At 33.9% G+C, this 19,002-nt stretch overlaps 1 protein-coding gene across 7 annotated transcripts in view; it reads left to right on the plus strand.

Annotated features, from left to right (window-relative positions):
• LINGO2 (leucine rich repeat and Ig domain containing 2) overlaps positions 1 to 19,002 on the plus strand; it is a 483,020-nt gene that overhangs the window by 249,947 nt on the left and 214,071 nt on the right. The gene's annotated exons all lie outside the window — the stretch shown is intronic.

Here is a 19,002-nt window from a genome sequence, read left to right on the forward strand (position 1 = left end):
GATGGTTTTCCTACTGATGTTCTCATTTATATTTTTAGCAAGATCACTGTTACTGTTGGTTTTATTCTTGATGTAATATTTCTGTCTAAACGTCTTAAATTTTGATGTATGTTTTAAAAAAACAATTGCTCAGTATCTCATTAGCTCTTTGAGATGCAGTTTTGTCATGGATCCAAGTAGTTTCAGTTCCAGACAGAGTAGTTAGCACATAAAATTATTTTTTTATCCATTAAGTGTGTATACAATGCTCCTATCTTTTTCCCAGCCTTGTCAGCTCTATATTTTGCAATTTGAGAAAAACTATGAAATGAAGGATCTGTGTGTAAAATCTTATTTTTCTGGTTTATTTATTTTATCAATGTCATGGTTTAGGAATAGCACTCCAAATCACCAGTCACTCCTCAGCCTATCATTCCTCTGGGAGACAAAAGTCAAAAGATTATGTGTTGAGATAAAACCAATGTACTGGAAACAGCAATGAGATAAGAAAAATGGACAGCAATTACAAAAATATGAGAAACCAAAGGTGTGCAAAAGAGGGTGATTTGCATGCTCAAAAGCCTGGGACAATAAGAAACAGTTGCGGACAGACCCTCTGAGCTTCCAAGCTTTTTTTCCTGAACACAGGCTTTGCCCTTTTTCTTCTCAGAGGCAGGAACCCCTTACTCTTGCCACCCAGCATGACCTTAGGTGGTTTAGAATAATAACCTAGTCACACCCACACAGCCCCAGGCTCTGCTCTCTCATGGATACTGAAAAAATTAACTCTGCTCTGGTCAAAAAACAAGACAACTAATTAAAATAAAGCAAAAAAAAAGGGCAAAACCCCACAACTTTTCTAGGCTTTCAAATTGTAATTTTAAAGCAGGTATTTATTCCAGCCTCAATCTTACAGATGTTTGCTTCAGGTGAGTTTTCCTTTTATGAAAAATTTTTCTGTGGATTTTTTTTCTTCCCTGAAGAAAGTCAGTGCAATTAAAGTAGTGCTATCTCTTTCAGGAGGACAAGTAGTATGAAATGTTTATGGATAATAGTGTCTAACTCCCCAGTGTGACTGGAATAAACCCTTCTGTTTTCTTTACAAATACACACAGCCTTTGGCTATTGGTGTGCTGTGAAGTGCTGGGAAATGGAAAGACAGTTTTAGAAATTCAAAAATAATTACAGCACTTAAAAGAATAATAAACTCAAGTTTATAATCTGAAAATACTGAAAAACGGTGGTATAACGTATAAAACCAGATTTATAAATGCATTAAATTTAAATTAAATCACAAAAAAATACCTGATAAGGAGTTACAGCCTTCTGTCAAGACTGGTCTTTTATGATATTTAATTTCATATATATATGTAAGTGTAGTAATTTATGTTTGTATATATGTGTGTATGTATGTATGTATGTATGTATCTATCTATCTATCTATCTATCTATCTATCTATCCATCTATCTCTGATGATCTGTACTCTTTCTTTAAAGAAAATACAATGATTTCTCTGTTTCACTACCAGTACTGACAGTTAATCAGTAGTACTTTACACACATACATAATAATGACAAAGCAAGAAACCCCTCTGTCCTAGTTTAGGAGTGATGTTTTCAGGTTTGATTTTCCCACTGAAACACCTAAGATCACACCCTGCTTGCTCACTCCTTCCCTCCTGGCTATGGCAGGATGGAGAGGAGAAGCGGTGGCACTAAAATGTAAAGATCCTCCATTGAGATAAGAACAATTAACTAGAAACAGTAATGAAATAAGAAGAGCAAAATAACTCTGCTAATACTGATACAGAGTGTACAAGACGGAAAATTATTCACAGGCCATTGCTCAGCACGTGGAGCCCAGCGCCACCTGACTGCAAAACCTACACACTGGCCAAACTGGAAATGGACCCAGCCCCCTCCTCACATCCTGCACATGATATGAGAAGGTATTGAGGAACAGCAGTGCTTTCCAGAGGTTAAATTTGCCCCAGGACACTTGGGACTGTCATGCTTTAACATCGCTACCTCTCACTCATATTTCAGGTAGCACAAAAATGCATCATTTCTTCAAGGTGTTTAAAATGTGTTTAAATGTGTTGAAATTGGCAGCTGTTCAGTCCTCCTTGAAAATACTTGCCATCCAGAAAGTGAAAAAACATCTATAGGATGTCTTTGGTGGAGGAAAAGCTTGTAAATCTAATATGCAGAACAGATAATTTTGTGTAAACCTACCAGCATGCTCCATTTTAGGTATGTCAGGGATGCATGCACCTTTGAGAATTATTTTCAAAATTTTAGCTTGCTTTGATTCCCATTAGGTGTAAGAAGATTTTATGTTAGTTGGTTAGTTGGTTGGCTTGTTTGTTAGTTGCTACTTGGCTGGTTTTTTATCCATGAGGGAGATTAGATACTGAAGAAGATTTCCTAGAGCAATTATGAGATATCTGTCCTTGAAGAATAAATTGGGCATGATCCTCAGCATCTTAAGTAGCCCTGTTTTAAGACACGAGTGGGACTAGATGACCTTCAAAGTGTGCCTCCTTTCAAAATTATTCTGTAGATTTATAGATTTCTGATTCTATGGTTAAAGTTATTCCCAAGAAGGAGGAAAGTCTTATCAGCATTTTTTCTTAAATTCGCTAACCACTTCATGGAATCAGTTGTGAAATATAAATGAAACTGGCATGAAATGTCAGCATGTTCTGCTTAAAGAAATTGCCAAGTGACTTAAACTGTGAGAAAAAGTAGCTCAGCTTTGAGAAGATCTGATGCTCATAGGTACAAGATTTTGCACACTGTTGCTTTTAAAATAGGAGCAATTGGTAAACTACGGGAAACTCTAACCAAATTTTGTATCCAGAAATTTGAAAATCTGTTAATTCACCTTCCTTTGGGAAATTGGAAGCTGAGGTAAAAACTCAACTGCAGACTTCTGAGATTCCCCCTTTGTTTTGGTTTAGTTCTTGCTGTCATCTTTCCCAAAAGCAGATTATAGTTATGGACATGTAACTTTAAAAGTTACTAGTACGGTTATTTTAGTGTACAGATGTACTTGTATGTTGCTTTACCTAAAGAAAACCAAGAAAGGCTTTATGAATGTAATTTCTTCATTTTTTAAGTGCAGCAGAGTAGAGCAATGTCATAGGAGCAATGATTAAGGTATAGTTTGCTAGAAGTCAAAGGAATTGCATCAGAAATAAATCTGAACAAATACTGTTTAAGGAAAACAGAGTAATTTGACTGAAAAAGTATCCCACACCCAAAAAGTGATTACTGAAAAAGCACTAATCTTAAAAGCAGCATTGCCATAAGTAATGGAACAGGTAAAAAGTACTACTATTGACTATTTAAGCCTTTATTTTTAACCACTTTCAAATGCCATCTAATCCCTGTCACTCTTTTCAGTGAGTGACAGCCTATATTGATAACTGTTAACATTTTCCCTACCTTGATCTTCTTTGGCATTTCTAAAATATCTTCATCTAATACAGAATTCGTTTGCAGCTTTAACAATGATTTATAGTCCTTAACTTTTTTTGCTGTCTATGTGTTTTTAAGCATATTAATTGGAATAAGAAAGAAAAGATGACTTGGGAAACTGCATCAGTAAACATATAATTAAGTATAGCATGCTGATTTGGGGTTTTTTTTACTGTTTGTTGTTGTTATGTAAAAAAATTACTATCAGTTTTGTGAGCAATATTTCAAAGATATGCATTATCTAAAAACTCTTAAGAGAAATTAGAATATTAGAATTATAGTATTATAATTTTATAATTATAATATTAGAAAATTAGAATATTTCATTTTAATATAATTATGGTCTTTGATATATATATATAAAAAAGTTATATGACATTACTGTAGCAAGCAGTATCATCAAGATGAAACCTTGTCTGCTAAATTTCACACTCTTAGTCTGGGAAGATAGAAGTAATGAAGTCTTTCCACAGGTATGGGAACAGTTTCATAAATAGCTTTTATACTGGTAAGGAACCAAAGTGCTGTCCTGAGACAATGTGTTATTTATGCCTTGGCTCCCTCGTGTTGTTCTGGCTTCCAAAAGATTCCATTTAGTGTAGAGAGTTTTACCAGAACCAAATGTTACTGTGATTCTTCTGAGTAATACAGAATTGTACCCTGCCATCATTGAGACAAAGCATAAATATGCCAGGAGTAAATGTTTCAAGAGCTATCATGTCTACTTCCCTTGGCTGAAAAGAGTGGATGAGTCTACTTGACTATGACTGTACTAACTATACAAATATATTTCTCCAAAATCAGTTTCACAGGTTTAGAATCCCACACCAACATTCATATTCAAGATCTTGTTCTATTCCTGTGTTGGTAAACTGAGTGGTGTTTGATCAAGCTCTGGAATAAAGGTGCATGCCATGCTCATGTCACTGTGTTATTTCAATACAGAGGCCACAAGATGCTTCTCTTATGTTGTTATGTTTCTTCATATTAACTTGTAGAAGATACTTCTGGCCATGTCCAGTTTCTCAGTTAGTATATGTTATCGGATTAAATTTAATCAAATAAACTAAGCCACTCTGGGTTAGCAATTCTCTGTTCTCTTGTTTTAATAAAAATTTCTAGGGCTTTTCTTGCATTTTCAGATGCATTAAGAAAAGGAATCTCCTATTTCTTCTTTATTATTTCAGGGGGTTTTTGTTCACATTGGCTTGCTCTTCCTGTCTAGGAGACATCTGTCACAGTTAAAGTGTTATGAAATAATTGTGGAAAGGTTGCTCTTTGATCTGCTAATTTAATAGAGGTATGAAAAGCTGGTTTTTACACGCTTTGCAAAGAGTAGGTGTGGAGGGGTGGAAGGGTCATAAATGACAGGGGGAGATCAGCTCGGAAAGTAGGAGAGGAGCTGTAGCAATACTAACTATGTAAAACTATGCAAAATAACTATGCAAAAGTAACCCAGAACTATGACCACTATCCAACTTATGAGGAAGCTGTAAGTTTCCAAAACAAGGAATATCATCAGTCCCTTCCCTGATATCATAAGAAATGTATGGTTTTCTTCCCTTCATAATATTTTCTTTAGTTTTGGGATATCATGCAGTTATTAGAAAATTTTACCCAAGTTACTTAACCTCTTCATTTAGGAGATGCCCCTTTTTTGAGTTGGACTTGATGATCCTTCTGGGTCCCTTGCAACTCAGAATATTTTGTAATTTGGAGAATAAAGAATCTGGAGGAAGATTTTGTGATTTTCTTGCTAGTTCTGCTGGACTTTCATCAGACCATGGAACAGTTAAGGAGGTAATGTCAAGAGTTAACAGTTCAGAAATATAGGGATCATATTTGCTTGCTAAACCTCCCTTGGCTTAGTTCATGCATTATTCTTATACAATTTTACCATTCATTTTGTTTCCACCTGTAGGCCTAAGAGGTTAGTAAATTTTCTAAACCCTTCTTGTTGAACTCTTTCTTCTAATTAAAGCCCTGTGAAAACAAGTCAGATTTGAGGAAACACTTTTTTTGCTTTTAAGAATTTCTATGTATTTTGCAGGGTTGGTTTTAAACATTAGATTATACATATGTTGCTGAAGGATATCCAGTCCTCAGCTGGTTTGAAGTAGAATTTTTAACCCTTTTATTAATTTCTGATTAACATTTACCTGTGATGAAAACAGAAAAAGAAGGCTCATTAAGGGAACAGAGTATACCATCTTTAACAATGCTCTTTACTTTGTAAAAAATCAGAAAATATTCTATGATGTGAAATTGCAAAACCTTTTTGCTCTTTTCTGATATTTCTGTTAAGAAGTGTGCTTTATAATAGGAATGGAATGGTGTCAGATCCACTTTGAAAGCTAACTATCCTGTGCTGGTAAAGAAAGCGTCTCCTGACCTATGCAGCAGTGAGTAAGGGTCCACAATCTTATGTTTGGACTTTACACGAGCATAAATGTACTTCTTCTGTGCATTCTGGCTTACTATTTTTTAATATTTACTTTGCAATTATTAGTACTAAAAACTCATATCCATAATTTCTTTACACTTTATTAACTTTCAAACACTAACAGTAAATAAAAATTTAAGAGCATGACAGCCCATATAGATTTTATTTAATTGTGCCTCACTCATATTAGAAGAAATCATTTGTCAGAAAAAAGTCTTGAAAGACCTTAATATTGAGAAGCATTTTTATATTTGAGAACTCAGATATTTGACTCACGTGGTCAGTGAACTGAGTCTAAGGATGATTTTATGTTCTTCTAGAAGAGTAGGCTAATCAGTTCATGAATATATGCTACAACAACTTTCCCAACAAATTTCTCTCTATCTAGAAGAAATTGAAGGACACTGCACAAAACTGCTAAATATGATCCTTTTTGTAATATATAAAATATTCTTTTTGAAATTTGCTTTGTTGTACCTTCCCTAGATAGTTGAGAAATGCTTAACTATCAAAGAAAATGCTTAGCTGTGTTATGGTATTAATCAAAATTTACACCTTTAGCAACCATTCCTACAGCAAAATTAAATGTAGAAGGGGTAAAAAGAAAATTAAGCTTAATACCAAACTTATACACAATGTTGTTTTTTTTAAATTTTAACTGTCAGGAAAGCTTTTATTTTTCAGCACACATGCATAAATTTGCTCTCAAGATGGCAAGATGGTGATATTGAAGGCAGTATGTGACAAGAGTGTGTTTTCACTTCATAATTTAATATTTATCAGTAAGTTAAGCTGAATTTATCAGTAAGTTAAGCTTATTCGGTAGTCCTATATGTTAAAACATTTTAATTAAAGTACCTTTTCAATTTGCTACTTTATGACTTCGAGCTAGAACTGATTTATTCTTTGTGGAGGGGCCATAAAGCAGTTATCACCTTATATTAGTAGAGAGAAAATGAATATATTACAATCTTTATGGCACGATTAATGGTCAAAGTTACTTTACAAACCAATGTCTCCCATGATATTGCATGAAAAATTGGATAAGCTGTGTTTTGCCCAAGCTAAATGTAATCAAAGAAGAAAATGGAAAAAAATAGCGATGCATGCAGCAGGACAGAGCAGACAGGTGGCTTGGATGAAGCATTCTCAAATGCTAAATCCACTATTGGCTTAATGAGGAACTTCTGTGAGTTTCCTTTTTCTGTTTGTTTTATGAGCTGCAAGAAGTAGCAAGAATTTTCTTTCTATTAGGATGTATAACAGAAAAAACGTTCTAACATCTGTGGAAATGCTTTTAGTAGCACAAATATATTTCTCCTGGCCTTTGCCCACTTTTCTACAAAAAGTCCAGAGTGCTTTGTTCTTCTACTCAATTGGCTCCATGCCATTTTACTGCAAGGGTTGAGGAAAAAAAAAAAGAGACATTGGCAAGACATTTGGAATAGCCAGCATAAAAGCCTTTGAATTAGAGAGCTGTTTCATAAATGGAAGCAAGAGTGAACAGAGAGGGGAGAGAACTCATGAAAGTGAGGAGCCATTTGTCTGTGTGCCCAAGACAATCCTGCATGAAGGAAAAGGGAATACGCACTCAGGTTCCCCCTCACTTGTTAGGGCAAAGGACTTATATCACTGGATACTCCTTTTTTAAATAAGCTTTGTCCTCTACAAGGACAGAAAATGAAACCAGGGCAGTCTTAGAATATGCAGGTACATGTGAGGACTGTTTTCAGCAAATTTCAGGAACCTGAAGTCTCTTAGAGAATCATTCAGTTATTCATTTAGAACCATTACCATTTATCCTGTCACAAGAGGTCATGCTAAAAGGTTTGTCCCATTTTTCTTACAAGCCCCCTTAAAGTTCTGAAAGGCCAGTGCCTAAATGTTAGCCAGGAGTCTTCTACTGGCTAAACAACTTCAGCTCTCTCAGCCTTTAGTCATAGGAGCGGTGTCCCATTTCTGTGCCATTTTTAAATGTTTCCAACTAACTGTATTAAAGCTTCAGATTGTCAGCTCTTCTTTTTTCCTCATTTCACTTTTTCTTATCCCCTAATCTTCTCTCTCTACCTCTGTCAGTGTATATTGACAAAATTAAGCATTATTCTTGCTGTTTCTCTTCATGCTTAAGGGACATCCCAGAGCACTCCAAGTTGCATTTTTATATTCATTTTAATTTTAAATAAATCTAGTGCACTGTCTTACTAGAAGCTCTTTCCTTTCTAATGGAGCACATCATAATCAAAATTACAAATCTCCCTCACCTAAAGTAAAAGAATAAATTTGATTAATACAGGAATGGGCTGGTAATGTGTAATAATTATGGCTAATGTGTCACAAGAGGCAATAAATATGGATAGTAAGATGTACAACAGCCATTTTCAGGAATGTGAAAGCCACTGAATATATTCCTTCTATTTCTTCTAGTTTGTTTCAATATGTAAATTCATCCTTTTAAGACTATGCAGCTGTTGTCAAATTAAAAATTTATCTGTAGCCTACCAAGATACAGAAGAATTTTCCAGCAGTAAACTTTCTGTAAAAAGGAAAGGAAAGGAAACAAATAAAATTAATAAAATTAGAAAATTCATTGAAAATAATACATCAATTCTCATGAAACTGCAGATGTCTAAAGGATATGCAAGCATACCTACATTCATGGATGCATGCATTTTTCTTTTGTAAAGGACCAGCTGCTCCCTGGGGTGGTGATGTGCCTTTAGGAAGCTGATCAGAGTCCATTTCTTCTCTCCCAGTTGATTGTGAGAAAAATATCAAACAAAACAAGGCGGGGTTGGGGGGAGGGGATTCTTCTCATTATGCATTACTATGAATTTCAAATCCAAAGTTAGAGCTGTATCTGAAGTAAATGGGTGAAATCCTTCAAGACTTTTTCACCAGCATGTAATTTCATTAGAATTCATTAAGTCACTGTAGAGAAAAAGAATAGAAAAAACAAAAAAAAGCAGTCCCATGGAGGTTTGTTCATTTCAGCTTTCTTTTTCCTCCTTTGAATTACATACTAGCAAGACATTTTGAAGATTTTCTGTCTTGCTTTTTATGAGGGTTTGCATTGCCACCTCCAATGCACTGCCAGTAAGGCAATATGGTTGGGTCTAAAATTTCGATCAACATATTCTCAAGTTCTGACTAGATATAAGTGTAACATTGTATCTTATCTCTATACTCTACTGAATGTGTTTATTTCTGTTAAAAATTATGTATTTATATGACTGTAAAACTTGGAAGGAGTTTCACATATTAAATTTTGCTACAGTATCAAAATTAAATCCTTCTCTGGATGTTGGCAGGCTAAAGCACTAACATTTAACTGCAGAAAGTCAGTAGCTCAACTAGTTCAGTGTTTTGGGGTGTTTTTTTTCTTCTTGTTGCACTGCTGTTCTGCTCATTCAATGTTGAAATTTGAAGAAGCTTTATGTTATCTGAACATTAATATTTTCTGTGTTCTATTTTTTGCTTGTGTGTTGAATTTTAATTTCCCTGGAACCCTAGACTATGACTGAGTTAAAATGCTAATAGTGATTAACACTTGGACTGCGTGATATGTAAGTAGTGAAAACCTTCTGTAATACTCCATCTTCTGGAAAGAAGAAAATTTGGAAATAAGAAATAAGCCATTGAGTCTTTTGACAAAGTCCTTTTTGGTTTCAGATTTAAGGAAATTTTATATGTGCTACCATTTTATGAATGGTGTGTTAATTGAAATTCTAGATGCTAAAGGGCAAGGTGTTTGATTTCATAAGCCTGGCAGGGTACTAATCCCTCTGTATTTTTGTTTAACTTCCATGAATTTCTCAAGAAAATATAGCAAGCTACCTGACAGATTTAAAAGGCTTAACAAGGAAAATGAGTGGGTATGACTGTTTAGTTGGTTTAGGAAGACATTTGAGTTTGACAAATACTTATCTCAATTGTCATACACCTCAGCATTCCCCTTCCTTAAACTGAAGTAATATTGTTTATTGTGGAGTGTAAGAGCTCCACAGATTGTAGCTCCATTTACATACTCAAGCAATGAAATTGTGCAAATTTCAGCAATGGCACATTTAAGGGACATAAATTTTGTTTTATTATTCTGCAAATATTGGGCTATCCATGATCAAGATGGTTTTTGGTGTAAGCTGTAGAAGAGGTAAATTGTCCTATTGTTAATCAGAACACAAGAGAAAAAAATGAAAAAAAACCCCAAAAAATCTAGCAATAATCAAACAACAAAAAACATTCAAACCACCAGTTTTTTGGAACTATGAACCGTTAAGAAACATTTATTTGGAAACTTTCTGCTTCTGTTATTCCTTCAGGAAGTATAGAGGCTCTGTTATGCATCTAGGATGAACCATCATGATGTTTGGCTTAGTCAGTATTCTAGAACTGATTAAAATTATTAGAGATTAGCAGAAGGCAACACACTGGCACAGGAAAAATTAAGTCAGGTAGAGGACACGACAGCTTTTGTCTTCTTCCCCCCTAAAGAAAAATGGAATATTTTGACAAAAATATTTTAAAGTATTCACTTTAATCACAAAGGCATTTCAGGGGTCATTTTCTGATTAGCAATATTTATAACATCATCTTACATTAGAAGGCAGAAGTTAGACACCCTTGTCTTTTATTTTTATGCAGGTAATATCTATAAACTCTCAAGACTATATCTTCTTCTGAAAGTTCAGGGAGTATTATGGCCTTTAACATCCCAGCTTACACAAAACCAATTGTGAAGCCCAGGCAGAGTGTCTGCCACATTTGTGGAAATTTATTGCAAAGCAGGAAGAATATTTTGACAAAGCTCTTTACTGCCTTTTAAGTGCTAATTTCACATTCTCGGTGTGCTTCAAAGGATTTTGTCACAGAATCACAATAAAATATAGAAATATTTTGTCATTGCCATGTAAGATTTGAAGTGAGACACTACGGAGAATGGCATTTGTTATTAATTACAGGTCTAGGTCTCCTTTGGCATTCTCAACAGCTTATTTTCCAGACGTTATGGAGGATAGCAATTAACTTTTCAAACAGGGCCACTCATGAGAATCCCAACATCTAAAATTAGATCTCTAAGTTAAAAAATCTTGTCTAAAAACCTGACTTTCCTTTGCTGCTACTAAGGTTAATAATAAACCTCAGGGCCTTCAGATCTCTTCTCATTTACACTTTCTCTTCTCCTCTGTGGATACTTTGTTCTGGGTGAATCCTCCTGTGTTATCAAAGGTTGTATCTGCTGCATTCCTTTAGTACAAAGACTGCAGTGCCACTTCAGTAATTGCTGGAGACAGCTAGGCAGTGGCATTTAAACTGCTGTGTGTGGAAGCAAAGCTGCCTGACAATGACTCTACCCATTGTCTTGTTACAACTTTATGGCTGAAGTTGTTTTGGAATTAGGGACATATTTCTTAGTGAAGTTGCTTCTTAATGTTTCTTTAGTTTGGTTTGTTTTTTTTTTCTTGTGGTGCTTTTTAGCATTTGACTAACACTGTTATCATAGGCTGCCTTAATGACATTTCTCTAGGAAAGTAGTATTTGAGTTGGGTCAGAAATAAAGTCTATTTACAACTATTCTTTTGTTTGGTGGTTTGTTTGTTTTCTGATTAGGAGCCTTTTTGTAACCTGGTCTCAGCAGTCCATCAGTTCTTTTGCCCTTCAGGGCTTTTAAAGTTTAAAAAAAACCCAAAACCAACCAAACAGAAAGCCCTGTCTTAAATGTGGAGAATGTGTAGGTAAACTGTAATCACATGTGCAGCCTTTCTGTCCCTGAACTAATTATTTTTTCTGTATTTTAAACAGAAAAGGTATTTTAGCTTAGTACTGCAGGTTTTTTATCTATGAAAATGTGATTGCTCTAAAGGACATTCATCTTATAAATAGCAGAAATAATCAAAGGTAACTACTTATATACAGTATTACTGTTATATACAGCAGTCAGCTGGGAAAGTAAAAATTATCTGAAATAGATTGAAACACTTTTTCTTAAAAATGCAGATATTATTCTTAAAATGCATCTTATAACAGATTTTTTTCTTTTACATCTATGATACATGTAATTGTAAATGTAGTGAAAATAAGGGCAGGCTCAAATTTTGAAAGGGCTTAAACTCTTCTTCGTGACTTCTAAATCTATAACTCCAGTAGCATATCTTAGTTCATTTACTGTGCATGGATTTGAGCAATCATGAAATCAAGCATAGTTATCTTGAGCTAGAATAGTTTAGAGGTGCCACTCTTGAGCAATGACAGCACTAGATGCAATACATAGATTTCTAAATTGACAAGTTCCCTTTTCTAAACACAAGTTCCCTTTTCTGAAAAAAAAAGCCTGGAATTAAGGTAGAATTATGAAATATGAAAAGTATGGAATGCTTGAAAAATGCTGAATTTTTCTGAGAATAAAAATATTTACAAATTTTAATTATTTGTAAATATACTTTTCTCTTGGTTTTAAGAAAATATCCAGGGACTATGCATTTTTCACCAAACAAAACTCTTTAATGAGGTTCCTCACTGTTTAGTCAGCATCATCATTGAGAATATGGGTGAACACGCTTTATTTTGAGAAGAATCTGGTTTTTAATTCTGTTATTTAATTTTAAGGCTTTTTTTAATTGAAAAACTGCTGAGGTTGGTTTTTAAAGTATCCCTTCTCCTTGTTTTCTTCCAAGCTTGAATTAGATGTGTTTAGCTGGGTACACCGCAGAGCTAAGGGGGATTGCAGGACACCCCCGCACAGTCTGGTCGCATTCTGCTGCACAGCTCCTCTTTCAGACAGCTCTGCTTATAGTGCCCTCCTAGTCTCCCCCATTGTGATTTTTTCCACCCACCTTGGAAGTGTCAAAAGTATCCAAAGGGGAAAAGGGGGAAAAAATCCATGAGCGAAAAATCCTTGTTTGGTTTATGTTCAGCTCCTATGAAAGTCAGACTTTTACTTGTTCTTCCTCAACAAAAGTTCAAGAGCATTCTTTATTTGATATTTTATCAGTAAATTCTGATATCAAGTATCCTAATCCTGAGACATTAAAATCCATTAGCCCAAATGATCACTGAAGTGAGATTGATCATCTATATTTCTTAATCTTAGTATTTTGAAGAACTCCCTGTATTTGTCTCTAGATATGAATACTCTGAGGCATTTTGTCAGTGAACATCTATATGAATTTCATGTAGATGTTCATGCAGACAACTTATTACTATTTTATTATGTGTATTCATTTTCAAAGATTTCATTAAAACATATATAGTGCTGAAATTCTCTGTTTTCTTGCCAAAAGAGAATGCCGTAATTTTGACTATTATTTAAAATACTACACTAATAATGTTCTTTCTTACTGAAGAAAAAATTGTCTGAAAAACAAAATTACCACAAAATCCTGAAAACAATTATTTGCTTCTTTTTTTCCTTATTTTTTGTTGGGTTTTTTTAAATATTAATAAAATTTCCACCTATGATTCATAAAAATATTTTTCATGGATATCTCATAAAAAAATTAAGATTAGTTATTTCTAATGATAACTACAAAGCAACACATCTGTGATTTCTTCATTTTTCCAAGCTGATATGATATTCAGTATTTTGAAGCAAGCTTTAGTCTGAGCATTGTCCTATTCCTGTGTTGGTACATAAAAATGAAATTTACAGTCACTATATAGAACTGTTCAGCTGTTTCAGCTACAGCAGCATGCTTCGTGAGCCACAAAAAAAAGATTTCTAATGCAGTTAGATATAATAATTAATAATAGTAGATATAATAATTATTTTGGATTTATAGACAAATAGAAATAAATCACATGAAAATCAGACCATCGTCAGATTCTAACAGTTAAAAGAATTTCTGAAATATTATATTTCCACATACCTTCTGCCCTTCTGCTCTGCAAAAGCCTGAAAAAACCCCATTATTTTCCTCTTGGGGTTTGCATGCTGAGTGCCTAGTGCCTTTACACTTGATGAGCTTTGTTGTTGATTTCTTGAGTCTAGGGCCTAGAGACTGTACACGATCTGTATAGTTTTATCGACAGAAAGAATTCAAGTACTTCTGAAAACTATTTTGCAGATCTAGTCAGCTTTTCTTCTTGGAGGAATAGTTCAAACAGCTTAGTTTTTAATTCCAAAGATACATCAACAAAGACTTTCTGTTTACATCATTATTTTATGTCAGTGCCAGGTAACCTTACTCACTGCATGAAGCATGAAGAAGAATATGGCTTTATAGTGGTTGGTTTTGTCAGGGTTTAGGCTTGCTGCCGTCCTACATTTATATTGGATATGGTTGAGGTTTATGAGCAAATATATTAAGTAGATTATTTATACTGGTGTATTGCTTTTCATTTCAGCTTTTCTATTTCATGCATAAATTTTTGCAAATGTGTCCATGTAATTATTGTTGGTGACAGATGAATGGTCCTACAAACCATCAAGCAAAAGTTTAATTTAATTCAGTTGAATTTATACAATGTTACCTGTCTGAGATTAAATTTCAAATAACATAGAGAACAAAGAAATGAGACCTTGGGAGAAAAAGATGCTTGCAAATTAAGTAAAGAACAAAAAATAATTCTAATTAATTTTGAGGGAAAAATAATTGAAGAGATCAGTGTTTTTCTGCCTGAAGATGTCTGGATTTGGATGACATGGCAAGACTGACAAAGAAGACAGTGAGCAAACACCAACCAAGACAAGTATCAGTGTGGAAATAATCACAAAAGGACAGTGCAAAATATATTTTTATGTAATGGCCATGTCATTTGTCTGTCTCTGTTGTGACTGTACTTCTAATACATCTTTTTAGCCTGTCTTCCTTTCTTATTGCTTTCTGACTATTATCAGTCAGTCTGAAAAATTACAATTTCTTTCATGGTCATTGATGCTTCAGGCAACCCCAGACCTTGTTAATACAGGAAAGGGTAGTCGGCCAAGATCAGTGCTCAGCCTAGTGAGCAATCCAAAGACCAAAGGGAGGGTTAGTTCATTAGAAGACAGAGAAATGATAAATATGTCCAATCTGGTTTGTGGAAGTCTAAACAAAGCATGAAGATCAAGGCAGATTTCTTTTTAACCAATGAGTGCAGATGCCTGTGTTTCATCAGACTTACAGAAGAAACCAATTGGGAAACCTCACCTATCAATAAGTTAAAAATACAGTACAAAAATAGGGCATCACTTCAACAAGGCACAGAGAATAAGGTCCCAACTAAGCCACAGTAAATCAGGTAAAATAAAATAATTGGCCTCACTTTTGTTATCTTCTTGATGAGAAAATTGTAATGTTAAGTTTGTTTGCTGTCACTTTAGACGATGGACCCATTAAAGCTACCTAGTGAGACAATCCACCTGTTTTTCTTCTATATGAAACACAGAGAGGACAGGTGGAGGGCAGGCATCAGGCTACCTCATTGTAGCCCTTGAATGACAATGGGCCATGACTGCAATGTCCTTTTAGAAAGGGCATCTTTAACTGGAAGGCTTCTTAGTTCAGGCACCTTCTTTTCATGTGAACTTCTCTCTGAACTCCAATTGTGAAACGGGAGTATTCAGTCAGTATTTTATTATATGTACGTTTTCATATGAAAAATGAAACACTATGATACCTAGCAATATACATTTTTAGAAGCATTTAGCACTGTCCTTCACAGCCATGTGCTGTTTAATTACGTTATATTAACATTGCTTCAAGGAGATGAATGCAGACATGGTAAAAGACACCTCATGAAATTGAAACATGCATGCACATTTATTTCCTCCTTGTTGTCTCATCATATCTTTAGTTTATAATTTAAATTTTGAGGCAAAACTCTATAAATACTACAACACTTCAGATGCATGTTTTATAAACATACATGTAATATATAATTATAAAAGCATTTCATGTAAGCAGGTGATATGAAAGGCTATGACTGTCAAATAGCTCCAATTCAACATATAAATATTTAAGGAAGGACTCCTTATTCTGTGTCTTGACATTGAAACTAGAAAGATAGGAAGTCTCCCTTTAATCACTCCATTTATATAATACTCCATATTTATTCCATTCCTTCATGGAGGCTAGGTTTAACTTTTGAACATAACTTACTTTGCACTTCAAACTAATGAAACTGCTTATTAATGGGTAGCTTTGTTTTATGTGACAATATATACATAGCAAGCATGACATAGTTGTTTCAATTATCTTTTTTTCAATATGCTGCTGTAGTAAAGGTTTTTTGTTAGGATTACCAAAGCATTCCCAGCACTCATGCCTGCATGAGGTCTTAATTTTGATGATTATTCTTAAATGACTTAAGACCTAAATAAAATAAGATTGAAACAAAAAATAGCTATAATGTTCCAACTTGTTTAAATTAATTTAAATTGAGTAAAAACTAATGATAAAAATGTTTTTTGTCAAGGTTTATTGAATTCCAGAACACTGGACACTCACTTAGCACAAAGCCTATGAGGACTAGCAGAGGGATACAGGGTTGTTTAGCCTGAGGAAGAGGAGGCTCAAGGGACACCTTGTCACCCTCTAGAACTCCCTAAAAGGAGGATATGGCCAGGTGGAGGGCAGTCTCTTCTCCCAGGTAACAAGAGGTAGGATAAGAGGCAATAGTTTCAAGTTACAGCAGGGCAGGATTAGATTGGATAAGGAAATATTTTCTCACCAAAAGTTGCCAAGCACTGGAAGATGCCAAGCAGTGACCCAGGAAGTGGCTGAGTCACCATTCCTGGATTTATGTAAAACACTTATACATGTGGCACTTAGAGAGATAGATTAGTGGTGGAATTAGCAAAAGTAACTTAATGGGTGGACTTGATAATCTTGGAGGCCTTTTCCAACCTAAATGATACTATGATTCTACATTTTTCTATGTGAAACTTTTATTATTTTATTTTATTTTATTACTATTGGTATTAATCTTTAGCTCTTCTTTCAAATACTATAATATCAGTAGATTTTTAGAGATTAATGTAATCTGACAATTTGTGGTCCTTCAAAGCAGGTAAGAATTTCAGAAAAAACACTATCAGGATCTTATCAATATGAGTAAAACCTATGCTAAAAGGTTGAAAGAATTTTAAGGAATTTTTGCAGAAGGAAATTATAGCGCAAGTTTTCCTGATTTTTTTTTTAGCTCTAAAGTCTGTGAATTCCACACTGGTTATTTGGCAATTCTGTAGGGTTTTGCTCAGTTTTGAATGTATTCTTCTGGTTCTCCTGCACTTCAGAGCTCTCCTACTGTATCAAAAACACATATGTAAAATTGCCTGTGATATGTTTGACAATTCTGCTATTTTTTTCCCCTGAATCATGGAATGATTAAAAAAAAAAGAGAACAGTTGGAAAAAAAAGCATAAAAGCATGCTGTTTTGTTCATGACTTTGGAATTGTTATATTAAGAAGGTTTTAAAAAGTTGAAAAGCACTGTCTGTCAACACTGGCACATATTTTCAAATGATCTATGCCAGCTTATGGAAAATTTGGGTTGTAACAGGTCAGTGTGATTTTTTATGTCTGTGAAAAATATCAGCTACCTACCTAAAACTTCAAGGTGGGGTTTTTTGGGTTTGTTTGTTTGTTTTTTGGGGGTTGTGTGGTTTTTTTTTTTGGTTGGGTGGTTGGTTTGGGTTTCTTTGACAGGTGGGAAAAGAGAAAAAGAGCACATGAACATTAGACTTCCAAGGTTTGAAAGAAGATATATATCCTGAAAAAGTTCATGTAATAAAGTTTTCATCATTTATTTACAATGTAGAAATATTCTTTTGTATTTCTGTTGTGTCCTTGACTAATTGCCCGTCTGAGGTATATAATATTATAATTTCTTACCATGTCATAACCTGTAATAATATAATATAATATAATATAATATAATATAATATAATATAATATAATATAATATAATATAATATAATATAATATAATATAATATAATATAATATAATATAATATAATATAATATAATATAATATCAGTATTTATATCTGAATATATATATTTAATGTAAATGTAATCTAAATGCCATACATGTGTATATATATACACACATATATAATCCCTATTCATATGTGTGTATATATGTGCATGTGGTGTGAATTATCTATATTCCATGGCACTTCAACTATCAGTAATCCAGTTAATCACAGGTATTGAGCAATAACAGCTTTCAAGCAGTACAGATAGATAAAATTTACAAAGAGACAAAAATTTAGATTCAATGGTAGAATATTTTTTTCCTGCACATGTATGCATTATTTCTTTCAGTATGAATATAACTTCATTTTTTGCTGCAAAACCAAACCAAACTAAAACATAAAAAATCCGGAAAAGCAGTAAAAAGATAGCTAAGACTTGACCTCACTCAGTTTAAATGATGATATAACAAACTACTACACTTTTCAAAGAGGAATAAAGGAAATACCAGAAAATTTTAAGAAAATTTTATGCTATATTAGATAAACTGGAGTTAATCCAGATTTATCTGTGGATTTTTTTTATATGCTACTAATTTGAAGCTTTGAATTTAATAGCAACTTGAAAATTAGTGCAGCTTTTTGAAACTTTCTTTGAACTAGTAATCAACTTGGTAGGTAGAAGGATTCTTTTTCAAGCAGATGGAACATAACTGAAAACTTGACTTTTGTTTTGATTTCTTTTGTTTTCTTTTCCACTTTATATCCTGTGATATTTGACACTATGAAAAAATAGGAACAGTGAACAATGTGGCATGATATGATCTTGAAAAGTCTGTCTATAGGACAAAAATCCTGGATTTTAGTATTTGACGTTTCTTTTGTTTTGCTTCTTTTCAAAGCACTTGCTGCCTCACAGGTTGTAGTATAGGCAAGACTAATTTCAGAGTCCCAGAACAATCTGTGGAAGTGCTCCTTGGAAAGGAATGATGATTTTATCAGTTAGATTGAAGAAAGCTATGCAATTCTGAATATGAACTGAAGGAAGAAAAATTTATAATTAACTTAGAAATTTCCAAAAGTGGCATGAAAAAATTACAAGGGGAAAAAAAACCACAGGTAGAAGTAGATCTGACATCGGAAGATACTAGCATATTCTAGCATACTTCGAAACTTTAGCTGAAATAAAAATGGAAGGGATGTC

Source organism: Zonotrichia leucophrys, chromosome Z, assembly GCF_028769735.1.
Source record: "Zonotrichia leucophrys gambelii isolate GWCS_2022_RI chromosome Z, RI_Zleu_2.0, whole genome shotgun sequence".
In the NCBI taxonomy this organism is placed as follows: domain Eukaryota; kingdom Metazoa; phylum Chordata; class Aves; order Passeriformes; family Passerellidae; genus Zonotrichia; species Zonotrichia leucophrys.